This window comes from Pseudorasbora parva, chromosome 2 (assembly GCF_024679245.1).
Source record: "Pseudorasbora parva isolate DD20220531a chromosome 2, ASM2467924v1, whole genome shotgun sequence".
Classification (NCBI taxonomy): Eukaryota; Metazoa; Chordata; class Actinopteri; order Cypriniformes; family Gobionidae; genus Pseudorasbora; species Pseudorasbora parva.
Window position 1 is genome coordinate 19,989,856 of NC_090173.1, and position 23,372 is coordinate 20,013,227.

Consider the following 23,372-nt stretch of genomic DNA (forward strand, 5'->3'; position numbering starts at 1 on the left):
TCACAGAGTACTTACCCAACATGATCATCATTTCAGAGAGAAATAGTGAAGGTGAATGCATATACAAAGAAGTTTAGGATTCGAACAAATATAATCCAAGCCCCTTTGATGACGTGCATGATTACGTTACTGTTGATCATCTGTCCATCATCGTCTAAAGCCCGCCCTGATGATTTCATTGGTCTGAACAGTTTCTGTTCAGAGATAATTACTCCTCTATGGAGCGAGGCCAGACCGAACTGCCCGTCCTAAAAAATGTGTGGGCGGGGCTAAATTCGGCTGGCATAAACCTACCAACATACCGATATGTGACTTAATATTTGGAATGACTTATCACAAGAGGAAAAAATAATGTAATGTAGCGCAAATCTGTAATGGAAACGCGGCTACTGCACGCACAGGCTCATGCAAAGAAAAATAAGTTAGCCTACCTAATACAATTTTAACAAGCAGAATAATACAGCATCACAGTACACTCTTTTTGTGTACTGTGTACTTTTAGTTTACTCTGTCTTTATTACTATAGTATTTTGAAGGACAAAAACTAATTTTAACCACTGGCTTTTTACATCAAGTCAGGTATCCGCCTTTCTTCACATCCCTGCCAAATGGCTTTCTTAGATTTTGTCATATTTGAGATTTGTCATATTTAGATTTGGCATGATGTTTAATCCTTAGCAGATAGGAAATGTAAATGGTAACACTTTACAATAAGGTTTCATTAGTTAACATTATTTAATGTATTAGCTAACATGAGCTAACCATGATTAATATGTGTAACAGTAGGCCTACTTATTAATCTTTGATAATGTTAGTTAATTAAAATCCAGCTGTTCGTTGATAATTCATGTTAGTTCACAGTGCATTAGTAAGTGTTGAAATTAGCACCAACAAAGATCATAAAGTGAATTTCATTCTTAGTTAATGATAACTAGTTAACTAATGTTAATGAAACCTTATTGCAAATTGTGCTGTTGAGTTTATAGGCTACTGCACATGTTTTGCCATAGGCCATGTCTGTAGTCTATTTTTTCTGGGTCGCAGTACTTGCAGAAAAGATAAACCGTTTGTAGAGGTCTTTTTCCTTTGAACTCTGATAAAACAGTGGTAGTGTACATCTGGCTAATTTCACCACTTTGGAGCTTTGGTGGCGTTTTTGTTATGAGTAACGCTACCACGAAGTCTGGCTGCATGTATTGTAGCTGGTGTGAGGCTGGATGCTCGACATCCGGTCGTTTTCAGTGTTAAACCCGTAGGTTAACCACACACTTCACCTCACCACTGATTGGGGCGGATTTCCCTCTAGCTATCTGTCTCTCTATCTCTCTGTCTCTCTGTCTCTATCTATCTATCTATCTCTCAGTCTCTCTGTCTCTATCTATCTATCTATCTATCTATCTATCTATCTATCTATCTATCTATCTATCTATCTATCTATCTATCTATCTATCTATCTATCTATCTATCTATCTATCTATCTATCTATCTATCTATCTATCTATCTATCTATCTATCTATCTATCTATCTATCTATAAGGAGCATTTGCATTTATTTGATTAAAAATACAAAAACAGTAATATTGTGAAATATTCCAATTTAAAACAAATTTAAGTCACAATAGTTTTCATAAAGTTTGTTGATTCTTCACAAAAAAATTACAGTTTTATATCTTTATGTTTGAAGCCTGAAATGTGGCAAAAGGTCACAAAGTTCAATGGGGCCGAATACTTTTGCAAGGCACTGTATATGTATATATATAATTTATTATTATTATTATTTTTTTTTTAATTTATTTAGAATGTAGACCATGTGTGTATATGTATAGTGTATGTATACACTTTAGTTTTGGGTCTAATTCTCACTATTAATTATTGACTTTTGCTTCAGACTTCTAATTACTGTTCAGGTACAGGTTAAGATTTTTTTACGGTCTAAGATGTAGAATATGGTCACTAATAATAAGGCATTATGTGCTATATGAATTCTAATAAACAGCTAATGTAGTGATATACAAGCAAATAGTTATTAACTGTGTTTTGCACGCGTGCGTATTACTATTGCAATTGGCAGCTGACAAAGCGCGACAAACTCCGAGAAGTCCATGGCAGCTGCCGCCGATGCTACCGGAAGTGGCGCTGCGACCTCTGCCACAGCCAGGGGGAGCGCCAGGCCCTGCTGGAGCTTGCTCAAAACTGAATCATGAATTCAAAATTATCTGAATCGCACACAAAATCATGTTTTCTGCTCTTATTTTAATTTTTGTATGTCTGTGCTCTTTTCTCCTTTGCTCTTGTTTCTGAATTCTGTGCTTGCATTTCCAAATGTTGCAGTTTTCCTTTCATGTAAATCAGGGGCGGTGATTTACTTTCAAATCATGTGACCCTCTTTTATGCTAAATTTGGAAGCACCTGGTTAAAGGATATTAAAAAAATTCTTACCACAGGTACCATACTTGAATGTCTCTGGTGGCCTCTAATAAGAGTTTGGAGAATCCTGTGCTGCCATAAGACTGGTGACTCTGGTATGTATCTAAAGGGTTTCCAAAATATCATTGCAATATTACATTATTACCTATATATATAATGCTTTACAGATCAGTTAACTTGCATTGTTTGTTCGTATTACTCTTAAAGGGATACTTCACTGCTTTTTCATATTAAATGTTATTCCCTTAACTAAGCAAAGTTGATACACATCTCTCTCGTCTCAGTGCATGCACTTAAAGGTGCCCTAGAATGATTTGAAACAATATGTTAAATTGTTCTCTGATATCTACATAGAGGGTATGTGGCTTATTTAAGGGCAAAAATTGTCCAGATACAGTTTTACAGGTCCATTTACAACCCTATAAATTGTCCCATGATGTAATGCTCTGTTGTTGCCTTATTTGGAAGGGTCATGAATATTAATGTTGAGCTCTGCTCTGATTGGCTTATTTCAGCAGCTCACAGCAGTTCAGTGAAGCGGCTCGTGAGTCCTTACCGTCCTGACAGAACACAGACCGACTGAATGACACTTTAAGCAGAACATCTCAAATGGAGATTGATAAAATGTAGCTTACTTGTTTATTGGTGTTTTCAGATCATCCGCGTGCGAGAAAGAGCTTGCGTGTAATTTCAGTAATTGAAATCCCCCAAACAGAGCTTTTCTGTGAAAAGAACATGTATACTATCCAGTGATTTACCTGAAAATGTCCAATCTGGCAACCATGCTCTGTCTCGCGTGCGGATGATCTGAAAACACCAATAAACAAGTAAGCTGCATTTCAGCAATCTCCATTTGAGATGTTCTGCTTAAGTGTCATTCAGTCTACATTTTAGACTTTTTTCGTCAACGATATTGCATGTTTATATAACGTTAGTCACAATGTAGGCTACGCGGTGACTGTTATGTACTCTTAATAAAAGCATGCAAAAACATCATAGGCCTTCTTCATTCTCAAAAATATAAATATATAACTTATATTTTTACAAAATGAATAGCCTTGTCAAATGACTATCGTTTTAACTTATATGGTAGAAAAGGAGACGTTTGCTAGAAGGATCAAGTGAACGATCTGTAAGCAACGTATCTACGGTTGTATTTTGTAATACAAAATAATATTAACCTTTGTCATTAGACACAATATTTAGTTTTGTATGGTACTTGGAGTTTCCTATTGTTACTGTACTAGCATCTTGCGTTATCTAGACGATGCGGTCTCTCTAAGAAACTTTCGATTTAATCAGAAATTGTTTAAACAGCTAGTCAATAAGTGGATAAATCACTACTTACTGCTTGCAGAAATACAGTTGCCCCCACGTTTATCTTCAGTTTAAGACGCTGAGCGAAGCTTGCTTGAAATTGGCTGAGCAAACAAACAATTTTGAAATAAATTGTTGTGGTATCCGATTTTAATAAACCTCAACCATGACTGTTGACATATGAAGTCCTCACATGTCCTGCACAGCCTGAACATGACGTGTGTCATGAGAGCCATTTTGCTATCCTCAAGTGTCTCTTGTTTATCTGCAGTCTCAATGATTCGGCTCCGTCAGTTCTGCCTGACAATGAACATGTTTGGAAAGAGGCAAATGTTGGAGGCGTACATATAAATGATCCCCAACGCTTGCGTCACGGTTGGCTTTATGTTGAGAAGCACTTATTTTTCTGTGGAGTTTTTGATTTACATAAGAAGTAGGAGGCAATGATGTTTGAGACTCACAGTATGTGATGTCCATGTACTGAACTCTTATTCTTTAAATATGGCATGGTAAATTAAATTTTTCATTCTAGGGCACCTTTAATCGCTCTGTGACGATCTGATAGCATTTAGCTTAGCCCACTAAGCCCAGTTCATTCACTATGGAACCAAACAGAGATCAAGTTAGAAGCGACCAAACACCTCCACGTTTCCCCTATTTAAATAAACTTACACAAATAGTTGAATGATCAAGTATGATGACAAAATAAAACATGGCACTTTTCTAAGCAGTTTAAAAAGGAGAACTATAATGTATGCCGGAATCGCACTTCTGAGAGTACTTCGACAGACTCGGCGCAGTAAAAAGTCCCGGCTGAAACATCCTCCCTCATATCTCCCCCTCCCTCTCTCATTTCTGTCAATAGGGGGGAGGAGGAGATGTGAGGGAGGATGTTTCAGCCGGGACTTTTTACTGCGCCGAGTCTGTCGAAGTACTCTTAGAAAAGTGCCACGTTTTATTTTGTGTCACCCTACTTGATCGTTCAACTATTCGTGTAACTGTATTTAAATGGGGAAACGTGGCGGTGTTTGGTCACTTCTAACTTGATCTCTGTTTGGTACCATAGTGAATGAACTGGGCTTAGTGGCCTAAGCTAAATGCTATCAGATCGTCACCGCGTGACAGAGCGATTAAGTGCACGCATTCAGATGAGAGAGGTGTGTATCAACTCGGCTTAGTTAAGGGAATAGCATAGTTTAATATAAAAAAGCGGTGAAGTACCTCTTAAGCTTTAATAAATGAAAACATAGGGCCAAAATAAATTCTGTGTATGATGTCTTACCAGAAATAAAACTATCAGAGGAAGAAACAGAACGAATACCCATCATTACCAGTACCCCTAGCTCTGTCCATCCATGGTTTTGAATTGAGGAGAAGATGATGGAGTTTAGTAAGGTGGGGTAAATACATCATTATCGCTTCATATGTAATTATGGGTCCTTGGGTCTTTGCTCATGGGCTCCCCACCTCTCTCCCAAACTGTGCATGCATTAGGTGTACCTGTTTTCACTTTCTGAAACAAGACCTTCTCACACGAGACTCCTGGAAAAGACCTTCCCAAAAGATCCAGATTTTCGGTTCATCCACTTCACTGAAATGGAAAATTGAGTCAAGTACATTGTATTATGGCAGTGGTTCTTAAACCTTTCCTGGAGACCCCTGCCGTCTCCATCGTCATACACACCCAATTCAAGTCTTGCAGTCTGTTTAATCAGGTGTGTTAGGTTTTATTAAAGGTCCCACCAGTGTGCATTTTTAAAAAATCTGGGCATCACCCGTGGTTCATCCAAGCAGATTAATGCTGTTGTGACAAGTAACTCCCAGCTTTGGGCTGTTATCTCACCAAAATCTCAGGTACTTTTTGTAAAAAATTGCTTGCATGCTTTTATGTCTTTGTTTTATTTACGTGGACACTTCATGCCTGGGGCCTGTACCATGAAGCTGATTTAGCTGGCTAGCCAGATTTGTTTAAGCTTAGTTTGTGCCAATCCTGGGTTTTAGGTACCATTAAAGTGGTTTGGCTTTTAGCTGTGTACATCGCCATAGTAACTTATGCTCCGCAGCTAACCTGCTCTGGGGCAGGTTATGTTCTGGATTAGAGATCTCAAACTGAAACTGGACCAATCAGCTGTGAGTAAAGTGACACACCTCTGATGCAGTAAAGTCACTCCCCTGTTTCTGCTCCAGATTAAAGGTCACCATATAGCAAATGGTTTTTAAAGACTAAAGAGTCTGGCTTTTAACAATGCTTATTTATAATAATATTAATTTTGAATGATTTAGATATAATTTATGTAATTATTATACCTTTAATCAATTACACATTTATCATTTTAGTTAATCAATAATTAATAGGCACTTTGTTCAAATTAATACATAAGTCATAAATAACATCACCTGCAAGTCATATGGATAAGCTTTAAAATCAATAAATAAAAATAGCCTATTAAAAAAATGAAGTTTACTGAGCTTAAATGTTCAATTTTCTCTATATCAACTAAACTAACTTTTACTTGCATTGACGTATACAATTTTTTTCTTAAAGTTGTCCTCTTTCATAGACAGCTTTTCTTCTTGCTGTGTATTTTTTTATTTTTAATTCTTAATATTTTTCAATCATGCAATATTCTGCAGAAGAGAGAAATTAATCTCACTGATTGTCTCGCGAGAAGTGAATCTCAGTTCCACAGCGTGTGATTGGCTGTTCACTGCTGATGTCACAGCTAAACTCCTGAACTCAGGATCAAAGAACAAAGAACGGCACTGAAGTCATTCTTAAAAAGGGAAGATGTGTTCGTAGTTTAGCCGACCGGATACGGCGAATGTTTAATCAGTCAGCGAGCTCTGCTTCACCTTCGTTGCTCTGGTTGGTGTAGCGCTATCCTATCGCGTGCAGAGGGAGTTTGAAAGACAACCGTTTATCCCGCCCCTCGGATTGAGCCCTGTTTATGGTGAGTTTCCAGACCAAACATCTTGATGTGAGTCTAGCTTGTCAGGCTAGATCAAAGCCTGAGTTGACAAAGAAAGCTTATGATCAGCATCATGGGACCAACAAAGCCTTAATATAATGGTTTGGTTTTGTCAACTCGAAACTAATCCTTTAACCCTGAGTTTGTTAAACTACCATCATGGTACAGGCCCCTGGAGTGGTGCAGGTGACATTACTTTGTAGGCTAAAACCAAAACGCACAAGCAAGTTAGCATTTTAGCACTTCTGGTCCTATCGTCCCGAAGTCAATGAGTTTTTTGGGATTTTGGTTAAATTGCTGAAATAAGGTCTGTGGTGAACACATCTGAATGCACATTAGAGAGTTAGATAATCAGGGGAGCTGTGGTTTCCTGCTCAGATGTGGTTAGCTTGCAAGATCATGATTACAAACACAATGAGTCTTTAAAAGTAGAGTGATGGCGTTCTTATGACGTTTTACATTTAATGTTAAAAACTTGCTTAAGACATTTTTTTATTAGTTTTCTTTTGTTTTATGTTTTAAATTTGTGTGTATGTTTATGTAAATGTACATTTTTTTAAAGTTATTTTTTGTAAGATTCAAAGATTTAATAAATGTACACATCAGAATGTATATAGAGATGTATATGGAATGTATATAGTCGGGAGAGCTGTGGTTTCCTGCTCAGATGTGGTAAGTGAAGACACTCACACTGTTTTTTTAGCTTAAGCTTTGTTCGCTTATTTTCTTCCTTTGTTGAGTGGCAGTTGAAACCGCATTGAATTTTTTTTTTTTATACTGTTGTCTGAGGTCAACTAATGACGTTCATGTGTTTTTTACATTCAAAAACATAACTAATAAGTAAGAGGCTTTCTACACTGGTTTTGAAGCTCTCTCCTGAACGCTGGGTTTTGATTGGCACACTGGAGACTTGGAAGAAAACGCCCACGACTAGGATTGGATAAGATTTACATATTTAATGAGCTTCAGTTCCCCTGTCCGATCAGTTCACATGAGGGAGGAGTTGAAAAACACATTTTACTCACATAAGTGTGTTGCACCATTCCTGTCGGATCCAATATAGAAGGCACAGCATTGTCTTTTAATCCCAAATGTCTACTAATCCAGCATCTAAAAGTTAGTTTACAAACGATTCCGCAGTGAAATGAAGCGAACACACGTACAGTGTCAGCCCCACGTTTTTCATTAAAAATAAAGTTCAACCACACATTACTAATATTAGGATCCGAAGGAAGCTTATGCAGCGTCTGTGTTCCTCCACAATATCTTGCTATCTTCTTCTGCATGTTTATTGCTGTTGGCTAGCTGATCTGATGAGTTGGTGAGCAGGGCTACGAAATTATATGTGCTTATTCTGTAGAGAAGGTGTTTCGTCAGTCGACGACATCAAGATGAGGCACACTATCATCTTCTGGGCCTGGTGTCTATAAAAGCCTTTCTTAGGAAAGGCTTTTATAGACACTTAGTTTTCAGCTCTGAAACTTACAGGATATTCTTATATTACCATGACCTTTTTTATGTCAAAAGCTCAAGGGAATTTCTCAATTTATGACCCCTTTAATTTTAACGCTAAAGTCATCAAAACTCTCAGCAGTAAATTTGAAATATTGTGGAAGCAATAATGCATTTAGGATCCCTTTGATGGTCCAAGGATAATTCATTGATAAGGGAAATTACACTTGTATGTTGTCATTACATGCAGCACTTCCCAAAAACCTATTGTCACATGGTGCATTATTACTATTTTTTCTCTTTCCGCATTGTCATTCTTAAAAGGCTTGAAATTACATTTATATTATTAAACTATATAATTACATTTACTCAGGAGCTCAGCATTTGTGGTTTTTGTTATTACAGTCTGTGCAGTAAACTGATGAGTCATCCTCATATTACATCCACTAAGGTCCAATTAAAATTCATAACCGATTGAAACATCATTGTGCATTTAAATATGAATATATGAAAGTACATTTATTCATGAAAGTACATGAATATATGAAAGTACAAAGTACATTTCTGAAGTGCTTATGGTATGCCTAACACTAGACTATGCAATGATTTTATTATTGTTATTAATTCAAATGATTATAAATTATTACTTGACAACACAAGCAGTTGTGTGGAAAGATTTTGTAAAAAAAACGTTCATTAATATATTCTTTGTGTAGCACTTTTAAGATTTTAAAAAATAGGATATGATTTATAATAAAAAAAAATAGGTCTACTATTAACAAAAAAATATTTTAATGGTTTTATTTATTAATTTTATGATATGAGAATGTAATTTTGAGAACACTTCCACATGCTTTTTTGTTACTCATCATTTGATAATATATATGGATAATATTGAACTTTGGAGTGGTAAGAGCAGATTTTAGACATCAACAGGGGGCGCGATGCTCCATTTCCCGTTCAACCAAAAAGCAAGCAAAGAAGAGAGACGCCCAAAGTGTATTAAATAAAACAAAACACTTAAGCTGATAGGGAAACATAATTATGGAATGTGTGAGGGATGTCAGGAAGAGGAGTTAGTGGAGCATGTAGTTCTGAGATGCAGTAGATATGGAGATCAGAGAGAGGTGATGAAGAATAAATTGAGGGATATAGGGGTGCAGAATATCACATTAAAAGAGTTATTAAGTAGGCTACAGAGCAAAGGGCACAGACGAGAATTCTTATGAATTTCTTAAGAGAAGCTGGGGTTTTTGATAGGATATGAAGCAAATAATTGAGGAGGGTTAAAAGTATGAATGTTATCAATGAAGATATAGTAGGATAGGGATGAGATGTGTGGGAATGTGTGAGTGTGGGGGAGATGGAGGGTGAGTGGGAAATTTAGTATGATGTAAGCCTATTCTCTGATCCACACTCCGGAGCAGTTGGGGGCGGTAGCCAATTCCGCCGTAAAAACTCAAAGAAGAAGAAGAAGAAGAAGAGACGCTCAAACGCGCGGGAACAGCCGTTTCTCAGCAACAGGCAACGTGCTCATCGCAGTCCTGGGATTTATATAAACAACGAGATTTAACCATTATAATGACGTTTTTGTTAAAAATAACCAAGAAAATAAAATGCCGATTAAGGCCATTTATTTCTGGTGATTCTGGAGATAATTTGAATCACAAGAAAAGGCAGAAAATGAGTGGAGTTAATTCCTTTCCTTATTGCAACAGCTGGCACAATTTAAACTAAAGTAGTTGGAATTTAAAAGGTAAGAATTTCTTTAAAATAATTAATACGTTTTCCCGTTGTTTATTAAAAAAACATTCTGACATTGTAAGCACTTCATGAACTAGCAGAGATTTAGGATATCACTTGTTTTTTTAAATATTATTTTTCCTTTTTTTCCCCCCTCTTAATAATGTAAATATATTTACAAATCATTGTTGTTTCTCATTTGGATTGTAGAAGCGCATATAAGTTTAAATATAACTTTATCGGAAGAAGATTCAAGCAACTTAAAGAAAGAATCGCAAAATTGCCTTGTTAATTAGTTTTTTTTTCTCTAAATAAAATTATAGATAAATTAACCCTAAACTGTAATTAGCAGCAACACTTTTCCCCCATAAGTATATGCTTTTACAAACGAAACTTGTTTCTTTAGGTATTTGCATTGATTGGTAGCGGCCAGTGAACATTTCTAGCGTTCCGTCATTTTAGATTTTTGACGATGTATAAGCTAAATGCCTTTTGATTGGTTGTATGTAAAGGGAGAAACAGCTATGCCGAATGTGACATTATGCAGAATGCTACTCGAGCAGACATGGCAACATCACAACGTCATCGAATGGGACACTGTCAGACTGTAAAACAAATATGACAGCTAAAATGGGCGTGAAGAATGGGACGGTCACTCGTGACTGAGGGATTAAATGGGGGTGAATCTGTTCAGAGCACTGATCTCTAACTGTTATAATGACTGGATTGCTCATCGCGTTCTAAACTGCCACCTGAAGTGTTTCAGCGGCCATCTTAATATTACCTACAGAGGGCGTCACTGACGTACAGTCAAAAAACATTGTTACGTTATGCATAACAGACAATCCAGTCATTATAGAGATCAAGTGCTCTGAGTCTGAAGATTCACGCCCAGTTCACTTCAGTCACAGTCATGACCGCCCATTCGAATTGACGCGCGTTTAGGCTGTTGCACACACACACGCTGCCGCGAAAAGTTTGCTTATACCTGGCGCCGTTGCAAATTAAGTTTATAAAGGACACAATGATCGCCGCACCAAATACTAATAGAATGGAAACCAACACCAGAGGTAAGAAATGCGTTGTTTTACTGGAGCGGCGCCGGTGAGACACCGCGCTCTCCTTCGTCTAACGTTAACCATCAGTTTTGCACTCAAGATTCTCCGAGTTTAAATTATACCTTAAATTATCAAAGTATCGTCCACTATAACCATTTCAGAGTTGATGGTGTGAAATCACACTATTAAGAGCAACATAAACATCTTTTGATTTGTCGACGTTATCGATCAAACGTCTTTGAAGTTGGGTGCGTCAAAACACTCGACGACCCTTTAGTGATGGATTCCGTTAAACAGAAGTGATTATAGCCTAGTTTAAGTCTAGTTGATGGTTCAATCTGTTTTGGAGATGTTTATTATCGAATAGTTGGCTCAGATAGAAATATATGTGCTCTTATCGCAGGTGGGCTATTCGAGTGTCTCTGGAGGCCTCTGAGAAGAGTTTGGAGACTGGTGTGCGTGTGCTGCAGGGGACCTGTCGAGGCGGGTGTGTATCTGACCCATTCCCTCATTATCATTAAGAAACACTTAACTAAACTAACATTATATAGCCTAATGTTGAATATATCAGCAGTTCATGAACAAGAATAACAGAAGGGAAAGTATATGAAAGTGTAAGTTATCATTTGAATAACATTAATATTTACTGTGTGGTTTAATGTAAAGTGTTACTTATATTAAGTGTTTTTAACTACTACTAATATGAATCATTTGATACAATGCACTTGTTTTGAAACTACATGTTTTACATTGAACTTGTATTTAAAAAACATACCTGGATGTTTTACATTGAACTTGTATTTAAAAAACATACCTGGATGTGTAATGACATCTGTTATTACACTGTTGTCGATAACACTTTATTTTCCAATGTCATGTGCTACATAATTATGTATGTTACATGTAGTACTAGTAATCATGGGTGTCCGAAGGGGGAAAAAAAAGGTAGGTGAGTGGGTCTCCTAAAATTTTTACTCGAGTAGATGCAATTTAAATTAAGTGCAAATGGTCCATATCGTTTAATAATTGTATGTTTGGGCCAAACAAGATTACAAAAGTCATTTACAGTGACAATAGTGTAGAGATAAAACGTATAACAGGATGTTTTGACGCAAATTGACCCGCCTTTCGCATGGTTTGAATCCGCCTTTTGCCAAACTCGCTTCTCAGATTGAAAAGGCATTTATTTTCAGTAAAAATTAAGAAAACTTTTGAAGTGGAAATAGTGTCTAACGTCTGTTTAATAATAAAGTGTTTATTGGTTAGGGGTAGGTGCACAGAAGTCAGACCAGTGTTTCCCAACCTTTTTTCAGTAATGGCACCCTTTGAAAATTTTCAATATTTTGTGGCACCCTCTCACAAAAGTTACACTAGAGGTGTAACGGTACAGATTGTTCATGGTTCGGTTTGTATCATGGTTTTAGGTTCACGGTTTCAGTATGATTCGGTATTTGCTATGTTCAGGGGAAAAGGACTACTTTTTTAATAAAAATAAAGAAAATAAGAAAAAATAACTTAAATACAAGCAGCAGCAAAAATAAATACTATCAAGCAAAGATACTAATAAAATAATGCTATTTGAGATTTTTAGGTAGGTCTAGTTTTTAGGTACATAAATTGAATAAAGTAATCAAATGTAAAATAACTGCATATTTAACTATTTAAATTAAAAATTAATCCTTGTTAAACTTACAAAATCTTTTCAATCAAGAGCAGTGAGTGATGTTCTTTATCTTTTGTTTGACATTAAACAGACAGCAGTAAAGGCTACTGCCCCTTTAAAGGGATACTTCACTGCCTTTTCATATTAAACTATGTTATTCCCTTAACTAAAACGAGTTGATACATACCTCTCTCGTCTCAGTGCGTGCACTTAATCTCTCTGACACGCGGTGACGATCTGATAGCATTTAGCTTAGCCCACTAAGCTCAGTTCATTCACTATGGAACCAAACAGAGATCAAGTTAGAAGTACCAAACACCTCCATCTTTCCCTATTTAAATACAGTTACACGAATATTTGAACGATCAAGTATGGTGACAAAATAAAATGTGGCGCGTTTCTAATCGGATTAAAAAGGAGAACTGTAATGTATGGCGGAATAGCACTTCTGAGAGTACTTCGGCTCGGCGCAGTAAAAAGTCCCGGCCGAAACATCTTCCCTCACATCTCCCTATTGACAGAAATGAGAGAGTGAGGGGGAGGTGTGAGGAAAGATGTTTCAGCCGGGACTTTTTACTGCGCCGAGCCGAAGTACTCTCAGAAGTGCTAATCCGCCATACATTATAGTTCTCCTTTTTAATCTGACTAGAGAAGTACCATGTTTTATTTTGTCACCATACTTGATCGTTCAAATATTCGTGTAACTGTATTTAAATGGGGAAAAGATGGAGGTGTTTGGTGGCTTCTAACTTGATCTCTGTTTGGTACCATAGTGAATGAACTGGGCTTAGTGGGCTAAGCTAAATGCTATCAGATCATCACCGCGCGTCAGAGAGATTAAGTGCACGCACTGAGACGAGAGAGGGATGTATCAACTCGTTTTAGTTAAGGGAATAACATAGTTTAATATGAAAAAGCGGTGAAGTAACCCTTTAAGACCTAATGATGGATTATGCAAGGATATTCGTCGTTTTTCTCGACTGTCTAAAGTTCTCTTAAGGCATATTCAGACTATGTCTGCTTGGATACTCATCAAGATGGACCGGTTGAAATACTTTTTGTGTGAGTTTGTCCGTTCAAGCCCAAAACTTCAAAGAGAACTCAATAATTGCGCACAGTGCGTGCAAGTTCTCATTTGCGTCTTCTGGCACTACACATCACCCGTATTCATATTCGAAGATACGGCAGCACTCGCATGCATTGAAAAAAGTGAGACCGTTTTGCCCATGTTTTTCTATTATCATCACTGTTACAATGTATCACTTAGATGCCAGCACATGTATCCATCGACAGAAACATACATAAAGCATTATTTTTAAGTTACAACTCATATTAAAGATGCATCATCAGATGTGAGATGAACTGCGGAGCAAGTGCGTGCCGGCACCTTTTACACGGTACCCCGCTCACGTCAAACGGCACCCCGGTTTGGAAACGCTGGTCTAGACGGTAAAAGTGATTTGTCCAAGATCATTGGTCTTAAAAAGTTGGTGGGTCTTGTCCCACCCACATACAATGGTTCAGATGCTCATGATAGTAATAAATATACATTATGCATAATAACATGGAACTAGCCCTAAACCTAACCCAGCCAAATCCTAACTATAGTAAGTACATGTGTTTACTTAATATTACTCAGTACTTGCATGTATAATTACAGTGTAACAAAGACACGGATCGCCAATGTCACATGATTTCAGCAGTTTTGACACACGGTTCGAATCATTAATCAATACGCTGATTCATAACTGTTCAAATCTTTATTTGAGGATTGAAAACAAATGCGGAAGAGAAGACAATGCTGAGTAAAGTCGTAGTTTTTGTTATTTTTGGACCAAAATGTATTTTCGATGCTTCAAGAGATTCTAATGAACTAACTGATGTCCCATATGGACTACTTTGATGATGTTTTTATTCCCTTTCTGGACATGGACAGTATAGTGTGCATACACTAGATACGCTCTCGGACTAAATATAAAATATCTTTAACTGTGTTCTGAAGATGAATGGAGGTCTTACAGGTGTGGAACAACATTAGGGTGAGTCATTAATGACATACATTTAATTTTTGGGTGAACTAACTCTTTAACCCACCCTTAAACCTAACCAGACCACCAATCCTGTCCCTAAACTTTCCTGTATCCAACCTCACTTCTACTAGCAGCATTTGCAAAACAACACAAACACAATAATTACATAGTACCTAATATTTTTTATGCAAGTGCTTAGTAGTTAAAGACACCTAATATAAAGTGTGACCTTTATTCATTCTGAACTGGCAAAAAAAATATTGATCTGTAATGTTTTACCAGAAATTCAACTTTCAGTGGAAGAAACGTCACCACTATTCAATGGCCAAAGCTCTGTCCGTCCATGGTGAAGATCCTCAAATTGTTTCATTCACAGAGGTGAGACTAATGAATTGTTGCATACCCTGGCTTTTATTTGCATTTTTTTTTAGATATTTTCCTCATTTAAGGGTGTTTTTACCCTGGCAGTTTAGTTTGAAATGGGCATGGTTCTTATGAAAAATTGCTAATGTGAAAGCTGTCATACAGAGCTTGGGGCACACTGAGCTACTGAACCCAAAAACCCACAACCTGAGTTTGGTTGCTCTTAAACTGTGCCGTGATTCGTGTGAATGTGAAAGCAACACTCGGGTTCGCACTTGTTCAGGAAGAAAAGTAACCAGCACATGTGATTTAACCGATTACAATGTTAACATTGTTAACAATGTTTACATTAGTTCAGTAACAAGGGATGATAGTGTTGAGATTTACCTTAGATATGCCTGCAGTGTTTTTTCGTCAGAGCTCTGCACAGGCCTCAAATCTATGCCCTATACCAGCCCGTGTCTGACAGCTTATCAAAAATCTCAGTCTGAGTCTGACAGGAGCCTGTTTTTTTTGTATAATCATCCCGATTACACACTGTAGCATCCATTAAAATAGTTGTTTTTAATTTCAAATATAATTTAGAAAAATGTTCGGAGCAGTTTTTGTTTGTTAAATTAAAGTTTTTGTTTTTTTAAAGCAGCCGTCAGTGAGTTAACAATCACGTTTGATCAATTTAGCCTCTCGAATCAACACTTGTCTTGCCTATAATAAAGTCACTAAAACGCTTCAAGCATATCACAATGTTGTTTAAATGTTTACTATCACCATCACAGTAAAAAGGCATTTTTGACATATTGAGGGAGTCTGATGCTGCTCACAACGGTGCTCACAGACAAAACGGGCTACAATCTACTAATAAATGAAATAAAATAAAAACATTCAGGTTGCCTTACACCTCTCTGCAAAATAAATATAAATCTGATCTTCAATTCCCACCCCATATGCACATTTAACGGAGTTCACATCAACGAAAGCAACAGATATGAGCTGTTATTTATTTATCAGCTCATACCCAAAATCGCAATAGAATTGATTTGTTTGAGTGATTGATTGGTTATTAATCGAAAGAATTTAGAAAGGCATTTACTCCTGATCTTTTTACAATCAGAGAAATATCTGATCAGAGAAAATGAATGAAGTGAGGAGATGTAAAGCATAACTCTTGAGCTGCACTGAAGGAACGCTCGCTGAACTGCTGCCGACTGAACACCGCGCGAAGCCAGTCTTGACTGTCCCGTGGTCTTGTGTTGCTTCCACCAGCGCAGCACATTTCATAGTTTCTTTTAATTAATTAATGAATTAATGTCTAAAATATGAAAAGGAGAAGCCTAAAATGAACGTGTCATCAGCACTGAAAACATGGGGATTTGTTTTTAGATAATCACACAACCTATTCAATATTCTATAATTAAATTAACTAATATAATATTCGAAAATATCCCTAGTACGCAATGGGGCACCGTACCAAAGACTACATGGGAGAGGTGGTCAGAGTTCAGTTGCATTTGAACAGTGATTCACGTGAATGTGAAAGGAACATGGACTCGGGTGCAATAAGAAAAAGTCAGTAAGTGATTTTCGGATTTTTTTTTTTTTGAGTGTGAAACCAGACCAACACTGTGGAACCTGAGCCGAGAACAATCATGCTCGGACCGCCGCAAATCGTCCCCAGTGTAAAAACACCCTAACACGCCTTGTAGCTGAGACTGTGAGACATGTCCTAGAATTGACCTAAAACATTGCTGGGATCAGTCCAGAACACGGCCTGTGTGAACAAAAGGCAGGACTGATGCCTGAACTTTACGGCATGCGCTAGTTTATGATCGAATCAGAAAAAGCATAAACATGGTTTCTATAAGTGTTAAGATGCTGCAGAGACATAACGTCACATCGTGTCATGAAATACATGTTACATCATGTATTTACGGGATGTGAAGAAATATTCCAGAAAATCACTAGCACCGAGGACAAATCAAACCATCCCAGGACACGTTATCAGTGTATTTTCCCGAATATCTTTGGGGGTATAGAAAAAGTGCAGTGGTTAGGGGTTTCCAGGACAGGTCGAGTAACGCCTGTTTCACACCGCAAGCGTGAGCAGCACTCCAGCGTAACTACACCGTGACTGCAGCTGCAGACACGCAAGAGTATCCACACTGGAAGCGTTGGTGCAGCGTCACAGCAGCGGCTCCCACAATGATAGAGCCTATACCTATCTGAGTATTAAATACTAAACTAAAATAAATTATTATATTTTCTGGCTAGTTTACTTTACTTTTTATAATACTTTCACCCAAACTGAATAATTAAAACAAGTTTAAATGGGTAAATCTTCTACAGATGATTTTTATTCTTCGTTTTCTTCTCTGACATACTCCAGTTATTGTTCAAATACACTACACGTGCTTCCTGTGTGCATTTTAGGCAATTTTTGTGTGAAATCACATTTATTTTGTCCTTTTAAAGTGTGCTTTCACTTTAATAGTGAAATCCTCCTTGATCTGTCTGCTGCCTTTGACACTGTGAATCATCAGATTCTTCTGTCCACCCTCTCATCACTGGGCATCACAGGGACTCCACTCCACTGGTTTGAGTCCTATCTCACAGGTAGGTCTTTTAAGGTTGCCTGGAGAGGAGAGGTATCCAAAACACATCAACTGACCACGGGGGTTCCTCAGGGCTCAGTGCTTGGACCTCTTCTCCATTTACACTACATCACTTGACCCATCATTCAGGCACATGGTCTCTCTTATCATTGCTATGCTGATGACACAGCTCTACCTCTCATTTCAACCAGATGATCCCACAGTAGCTGCACGAATCTCAAGCTGTCTGGCGGACATCTCGGCATGGATGAAAAAATACCTGCAGCTCAATCTAGCAAAGACTGAGCTGCTTGTTTTCCCTGCTAACCCCACCATACAACACGATTTTACCATCCAGCTAGGTTCATCTCTGATTACTCCTTCGGGGTCGGTCAGAAATCTTGGAGTAATCTTTGATGACCAGCTGTCCTTCAAAGACCACATCTCGAAGACGGCTCGGTCATGCAGGTTTGCATTGCACAATATCAGGAAAATCAGACCGTTCCTTACGGAGCATGCAACACAGCTTCTTGTCCAAGCCCTGGTCATTTCTAGACTTGACTATTGCAATGCGCTTCTGGCTGGACTTCCATCTTGTGCAATCAAACCGCTGCAAATGATCCAGAACGCTGCAGCACGTCTTGTATTCAATGAGCCCAAAAGGGCTCATGTCACACCTCTATTCATCTCTCTGCATTGGCTACCACTCGCTGCCCGGATCAAATTCAAAGCCCTGACTCTTGCTCATGGATCTTCCACAAGCGCAGCACCCGCATACTTCGACTCACTCCTACGCGTCTACACACCCACCAGAAGCCTTCGCTCAGCTAATGAGCGAAGGCTTGTGGTACCATCACAGAGAGGCATGAAATCCCTCTCTCGAGCTTTTTCTTTCATTGTTCCGGGTTGGTGGAATGATCTTCCGTCCTCCATACGCACAACAGAATCACTCACTTCATTCAAAAGACAGGTAAAAACTCATCTCTTCCATGAGTACTTAATCTTACATTAAAAAAATAAAAATAAAATTCTTTCCCCCTCTATTTCTCCTTTCTTCTTTCCTTTTCTGGTCTTTGCTACTCTGAGCAGTGTACAAATCTTATTATTTAGGGCACTTTTTGTGTTTCGTTGCCTCTTCTTGACGGATCGCTTCCTGTTCTCATGAGTTGTAAGTCGCTTTGGATAAAAGCGTCTGCTAAATGCATAAATGTAAATGTAAATGTAATAGAGTGTCAGGAGTGTCAGCAGCGCAGCAAAAATAGGCTCGCAGCCGAAAGCCCCGCTTCACTGCTGCTCACGCGACGCTCCTGCTTGACGCTCATGCGCTCCTCCTTCTCCCGGTGTGAATGCACTCATTGATTAACATGGGCGCCGAAAAAAATACACACTGCTCACGCTTGCGGTGTGAAACGGCCGTAATATATTGATTATTTTCTGATTAGTCCTTAGTTAACCTACTATAACTTCTGCAATTAGGCTTTCAAAGTTTTATTAAAACATTTGATCATAAAACACAAATGGGAAAAAAAAACATAGCGAGATAGTGGCAAGAATTAAAAGGCATCTATAAGTAATACAAATGTCCATGACGGCTGCATCCATAGTGACTGTTTCGGATTGGCAGGTATGAGTCTTGAAATGTTTAGTTCATTCAGCTGATTAAATTGTCACAGATTTTAGGGCTAGAAATGTTGTTGTGACGTCATCTTAACATGCATTCAGCCAAACCCCACTTCGAATCAGTCGCTAAACTTGTCTTTGCGCCGTTGCTTTGGCAATGCATCTGTCTCTCCCAGCCAGTCAACCTAAACATTCCAACTCCCACTGGAAGCATGTATGTTTACAAACACACACACACACACACACACACTAGGAGAGACATCTTTTCCATCAACTGGTTGTATGCTGCGTTTAAGAGACACTTTATATGAACGGTTGGATATTATTGACACAAAGGCACTGCCACCATCACTTGGATTTTTTTTTTTCCTCAGCAGGGAAAATAGCTTATTACTGTGTCATTTACCGTCATACAGATAAGAGTAGGAGGACAAAATCATCATTGAAAAATGTAATTTTTTTATTTTTGTGTACATTCAAAATGACTACAAAATGTCATGCCTTTGAAAAATAAAAACAACAGGATGCGCTGCATGCACGTCTTGGTCTCCTTGAACATATTTCTGGCACACACCACAAACATTAATCAAAATACAGCAAATAGCTAGGCTACTTGACACCTACATTTAAAAGTCAACATTTAGAGTTAATGTTAAATGCATTATACAACTCACTTAGGAATAGTCACAGCATGTTGGTGCATTTAGTCGATGTTATCGCTGGCTATAAAAACAATTCTTTATTTTGACAACGCACCATGAAATGCTATGAAAAACATACACCAATCAGGGATAACATTATTACCACTGACAGGTGAAGTGAATAACACTGATTATCTCTATATCACTTCACCTGTTAGTGGGTGGGATATATTAGGTAGCAAGTGAACATTGTCTTCAGAGTTGATGTGCTAGAAGCAGGAAAAATGGGCAAGCGTATGGATTTGACAAGGGCCAAATTGTGATGGCTAGACGTCTGGGTCAGAGCATCTCTAAAACTGCAGCTCTTGTGGGGTGTTCCCGGTCTGCAGTGGTCAGTATCTATTAAAAGTGCTCCAAGAAAGATAAAAAGAAGCACAATCAACAGTTAAACGTGACTTAATGGTACAGTGGCATTCGGCTTAATTTCATATTCATTTGTTAATCTATGGAGATTCGGAGATAATGATAATGACCAGATACCACAGCACACCTTTATCAGTGTTTTGTCAACAAAAGGAGGACCAACAGAATATTAGATCATAATGTTATGCCTGATCAGTGTATGTAGATAATATATCAAACTATGCTATGTGCAAAAGGTGTAAAATGACTAAATCAAAAGGACAGTTTATGCAAATGCAACATGGAAATGTATCATAAAAGGATAACACCGTAAAACGCATCTTGCATGAATCAGCACACGCACCTGTCAAAGTGCCTGACAAGCCATATTAAACATTTAGCTTTAAGCTTAAAATGAAGAATTCTCATGTTTTGGGGGCGGTTTTCCATGCCTGGTGGGCAGACTCAACTTTTCTTTTTACACGTTTGAACCAGCCGTTATGGCACCCCCTAACTGCATAAAGGATGGCAGTCTTCCTGTAGTCCATTTTAAAAGTTAGCTAGTAAGTCAAAACTACAGTCGTCACAAAACTGATTGCCGGAAGTGGCTTACTGTAATTAAAAATGAATGGCTGCACTTGCTCTTATGTGAAAAATAAGGTGGATATTTATTGTTTTGGTGTGAATGGGTCTTAAAGGGTTAGCTCACCCAAAAATTAAATTTCTTTCATTACTGACTCACCCCAATGTCGTTTCATACCCGTAAGACCTCCGTTCATCTTCGGGACACAGTTTAAGATATTTTAGATTTAGTCCTAGGCCTTTCATCCTTTGAATGTAAGTGAATGCACACTATACTGTCCACGTCCAGAAGGTAATGAAAACATCATCAAAGTAGTCCATACGTGACATCAGTTGGTTAGTTAGACTCTTTTGAAGCGTCGACAATACATTTTGGTCCAAAAATAATAAAAACTACGACTTTATTCAGCATTGCATCATGTTCTGAAGATGAACGGAGGTCTTACTGGTGTGGAACAACATTAGGGTGAGGCTTATTGCTTATTGCTCATGATCTCTACCTCTTTACTCTATAGATGATTGTGTTGATTTGATGACCAATAAAGCTGCAGAATTCCTGGACCTACATTTGAAGTGGAGTTTAAAGACTGAGAAGATGGCTATGCCTCACCTTAAATCTGCCTGACAAGCCCGTCCCACCGACAGACAGACAGAATGTGATGCGTGTTGACCAAGGTACTTTATAACTACTGCGTTCTCAAGAGAACAAGCCATACAAAAACATTTCAGTGACTGACATTTCACTTCGAAACTCTGGACAGCACGATCTTCACTTTTGCCAAGCTGACCAAGACATCCTACCCTTTTTGGATCACCTTGAATGTCTAGAACACTTACATGAGCCATAAGGGAGTTTGATCTAATGCACAAAACCCAAGTTGGTTTAGGTCAGTGAAAACTGGCATTAGATCATCAGCCACTCAACTTAAAGATACGAAAGGATGTAACAGTGAAGTGGCCTTAGATCTTAAGCTCTAGACGGGTACTATTGTTTTATATATTGCATTGTTATTTGTTTTTTCACACACAAATCATGATTTATCGAAGTTCAAACAAAGGCTAATTTTAGAAAACCTTGAAATCATGAAATTTTGCTTTGTGTGCTCTCAGGAAAGAATGCACCTTTAGAGATCGAGGCAAGCTTATGCAAAAACCTTTACGGCTGTATCACACAGGGCGTCATTAACGCTTCTCATTTACTTTGAATGAGTGACGTCATTTCATGCATTGCCAAACTGAATTGTGGGTTACGTAGTGGCAGAAGTCGAAAAATGTTACAATATTTAAGCACCAACACAGGCGTCAGCCAATCAGATCGCCTTTATGTAGATACCCTAGCACAAATGCTAGCCAATTGCGTTCATGTAACACTGGAAAATAGAGGAACATCAACTGGAGGAAAAGCTTCTTGCAAAGGGCAATCACCCGGTCCTTTACAATCATTCATTATATATGTACTGGGTCTCCTAGGGTGTACTCACAATAGGTGCTCTGAATCGTGCCCGAGCGCGTTTAACCCCTTAAAGTCCGGTTCGTTTGACACGTGTGAGCGCTCTGTTCCATTTCATGGCGCGATTCGTTTGACCATCCCGCTTGGAGGAGGTGGGCCCGAGGGCGATTCGTTTGACCGGCCCGCTTGGAAGAGGTGGGCCTGAGCGCAGTTCGTTTGGGCCCGAGCGCGGTTCGCATGCAGTGTGAGCGCTAACTGCGCCTGAGTCCGGACCAGCTGTGCACTAACTGTCATCATTACGACAACAAACACCAAATTATTACGACTTATTACGATACACTTTTTGATTAAATCAAGAATATTATGTTTATAACAGTCCTGGTTACCAGCTTATTGTAGTTTGCGAGGTTAAGATGTAAATTCCTCCATCAAAGTCAGCTGCCTCCGTAATAATCTTCTGATACGTGCAGTGCAGTCAAGTGCAAATCGCTGCCCGCCATAAATGATAAATACATTAGACAGTCTATTAGTGGACGTGCTTTTCTTCCGGTCTTCTTCAAAACTAAAAGTTGCATGCAAGCAAGTGTGAGCGCAGGCCGTGGGGGAGTAGGAAGGGGGGACAATCGCGCTCCGGCACGGTACAAGGCAAGCGTACCTAGTGTGAGTAAACACTTACTGGTGGGACCAAGTCTGGAAGGAGCTGGCAGAGGCGGTTGGTGAATCTGGTGTGTATTGTGATTATGTTGTGTATGTTTTGAATTTAAATGATTCGGATTCTACCTATAGGTTCCTACTTTTGTATCCAATTATAGATAGCATTCAAATTTAGTCATAATGTAAAACAATTAATTGTAGCTGAATATCATGGGAAAAGAAAAAAAAGAAAAAGATCAATGGGCTAGGAACTTTTGCATATTGTTTAAACAATACCATAGCAAAAACAACTAGCTAAACTAATATAAATTTCAAGGATCATTAAAGACAAGTCAACAGGTTTTATTAAAAAAGAACAAATTAGAAATTGCACAGATAAATCCAATTTAAAAGATACGATTGAAATACACATT

General features: G+C 38.2%; 1 long non-coding RNA gene across 2 annotated transcripts; it reads left to right on the forward strand.

Annotated features, from left to right (window-relative positions):
• Nucleotides 1-9,661: 9,661 nt before the first annotated feature.
• On the forward strand, nucleotides 9,662-22,860 carry LOC137093953 (uncharacterized). Of its 2 annotated transcripts, none has more exons than XR_010908577.1 (4): nucleotides 9,662-9,921; nucleotides 11,370-11,453; nucleotides 14,942-15,037; nucleotides 21,371-22,860. It is a non-coding gene; the product is annotated as an uncharacterized lncRNA (long non-coding RNA). The 2 variants fall into 2 exon arrangements; XR_010908578.1 differs by lacking the exon at nucleotides 9,662-9,921 and adding an exon at nucleotides 10,735-10,978.
• The last annotated feature ends 512 nt before the right edge of the window (nucleotides 22,861-23,372 follow it).